At 39.9% G+C, this 2,986-nt stretch overlaps 1 long non-coding RNA gene across 1 annotated transcript; it reads left to right on the top strand.

Moving 5' to 3' along the window:
* The first annotated feature begins 1,045 nt into the window (after positions 1-1,045).
* Positions 1,046-2,769, top strand: LOC129821548 (uncharacterized). Its single transcript, XR_008754349.1, has 3 exons — positions 1,046-1,270; positions 2,295-2,397; positions 2,635-2,769. It is a non-coding gene; the product is annotated as an uncharacterized LOC129821548 (long non-coding RNA).
* Positions 2,770-2,986: the final 217 nt, after the last annotated feature.

Genomic DNA, 2,986 nt, shown 5'->3' with positions numbered 1-2,986 from the left:
CTACACCTCTGATGGATATGACAGGAAACCTGTTTGATCACCGTTCACTGCAAAAATCATTCTGGCTATGGATACAGAGAAAATCAACACGCCAGCGGATATTACTATTGGACTTGGGGCTCTGCTGGGAGTTTACCTCATATTTGGATTTTTAATTCTGCTTTGCCACTAAAATCATAATAAAGGCTGGCAACTAAAATATGTTATTGTTGTTACGCGTATTATTGTTATTATTATTAATAATAGTAATAATAGGGGAGGGGGGAAGGGGTAGTTAAAAAAATGTACTCCAAAAGGTTGTTTGAGGATCCATTAAAAGTGGTTCTTTGAAGAACTTATAAGGGTTAGGGTTCCCCCAAAGTTTCAATTTGAAGAACTCCTAAAGGATACTCCAGGAACCTTTACTTTTCAGAGTGTAAACAGTAACTTAGATGTTTACGATGACTTTATTTTTCAGTTCATTACAGAAAACACTGATAGATTGAAAGTCTATGTCCATCAAGTTATCATCTCTCTCTGTCCAATAATCACAATTTATTCCACTATTAAAGAGCAACTGCCCCTAAAAACAAACCTATCCCTTTGAAAACGCCCTATATGGCATCGATATGAGTAAAAATAAATTCTTGTGTCAAAATTGACTCCAAAGTGTAAATAGGATAAGCCTAATCACATCTAAAACTGAGTTTGGAACTTGAGTGCTTCACAACGAGTAAATTAAAGTTGGGTTTGGATTACAATGTCGTTAACAATTTATGTGCTCTTTTGCCAAGCTCCGCGTGCAAATCGCCCGTCCACCCACTTCGCTTCCCTGAATCGGGACACCGTTGTTTCATCATGTTCAACAGTCATGGCCATTTGAGATTGACAAACTCTGTATGGATTGACCACAGCCAACTATGGTTTGCATGCCCTACCGAAGGACCCTAGTACCCTACCATGCAGAATAGATGGTTGGAGTTTGTTGGTCCCAAATGGTGGTGAGTATCACAGGAGGTTGGTGACACCTTAATTGGTGAGGAGGGGCTTGTGGTAATGGCTGGAGTGGAATAGGTGGAATGGTATAAAATACATCAAACACGTTTTTTTTTTTACCCTTATTTTACCAGGTAAATTGACTGAGAACACATTCTCATTTACCGCAATGACCTGGGGAATAGTTACAGGGGAGAGGTGGAGGGATGAATGTGCCAATTGTAACATGGTTTGATGCCATTCGCTCCGTTACAACCATTATTATGAGCCGTACTCCCATCAGCAGGCTCCACTGGTGAGTATACTGGTAACTAGACCATAGACTGCTGGTTATGTATCTGGTTACGTATATTTTGATAATCATTATCACTATCGTCGCTAGTATAGCTGATGACTTACATACCTAACTAGCTAGCTAACTACCTAGCTGGCTAACGTTAGCCTACCTCAATTCAATTCGGATTTGGCTTGAAAAACAATAACATTTCGAAAGAAGCCAAATAATTAGTAGGAAACCCTTTTGTCATGATTGTGATATTGCCAGATTGACTTCAGATGCAGTATTACTTTAGCCAGTTAACTAAGATTGAGGAGACCACCCTATTTTAGCTAGCTAACATTAGCATTGCTAGCTATTTTTGACAAACTTAGCTAGTAACAGTAATGGAAACATCTTTCTAAAGTAAATTTGAGTTGTTTCCTACTAATTATTAGCGTACTATAGCAATGTCATCATATTTACATGTCACTAACATTAGAAGTTAGTGTCATTTAGACGAAACAGCCACATTAGCCTCCAAGGTGCATCCCATCTCGAGGGCTCAAATAAATATTGGATGCAGCTATGGTTGTACTAACTAACTCATGTCTGACAACAACAGTGTACTAACTAGCAGCAACAAACCCAACCCAACCCAGGACCATAGCAAAACATAGTGTAACGGCATCACCGGTCTGAATCTAATCCAATCAGTCTACATCTATAAAGCATAGAATTAGCTTCCAAACAAGATTACGTTATTTCTTGATCTATTTTTATAATTGAAGGATGATGACAATAATTGACCCTGTTTTTATGTTAGACAAAGTACACAGTTGGGTGCCAGACTGGTCATGAACGGATGCCGGTAACTACCAAAAGGTGCAAAGGTGGATATCATAACATGTCCAGCAATGTAATTGCAATGGTTTAGTGACCTCCAAAAATAATTTTATTCACCATTCACTTGCTATTTTCAAAGCTTGTCAGCCAAGACCTCCTACTAAAAGTGTGTTATGCGATACTAGTACCCTTGTGACACCTCCTCCATTGTTGCCAGAGTCTCCCTCGACTCCTATGAAAAGAACACACCATCATGAGGCCTCTGATAGTGACCCTAGATACTGCCCTGGTGGCACTGATAACTTCATTAACAACAGCAGGTAATTAGCGCTATGTAAAATGTGAAAAGTTCTATTAAAAAAATACCCAGCTTAATCGCTGTGTTCACCATTCTATTTCACTTTATGATATTTGAAGTGAAATAGAAAGGTGAATGCAGCAATCAGGTTGGTTCCATCAGGATAATCATAACCCCCATTGATAATGTAATCAGTGCTCTGTGTTTGTGTTTGTGTCTGCATGTGTGTGTGTCACCTGTGGATCCATCCCCCACCCAGATTCAAGACTGACCATATCACAGACCAGTATCTTTGAGGGTACGTTGCTATGGCCATCAATGGGGCTCTGGCAAAGACCTCACATCCAGCCTCACCTCTTGCCTGCTCACCAACAGTCATCGATGGGGAGAACAGAATTATGTAGGTTTAGTCTGACCTGTTCAAACTTCAACATAGTATATGTTTGTTTGTCAGATATTACCTATCCCGACTGCCATTGGTAATAGAATAGTGACTGTGTGTATATGTTCACGGATGCATCTAACAGAGCCAGCACTTGGAGACTTGCAAGAAGATGTGATGGAGTCCCGACCGACAGACAGGTTTGATTTTGACGTCTCTGAATGGTGAG

The sequence above is a fragment of the Salvelinus fontinalis genome, chromosome 23, assembly GCF_029448725.1.
Source record: "Salvelinus fontinalis isolate EN_2023a chromosome 23, ASM2944872v1, whole genome shotgun sequence".
NCBI classification, from domain to species: domain Eukaryota; kingdom Metazoa; phylum Chordata; class Actinopteri; order Salmoniformes; family Salmonidae; genus Salvelinus; species Salvelinus fontinalis.
Note: the sequence above shows the minus strand (reverse complement) of the source record. Positions and strands in the feature narration are given on the sequence as shown.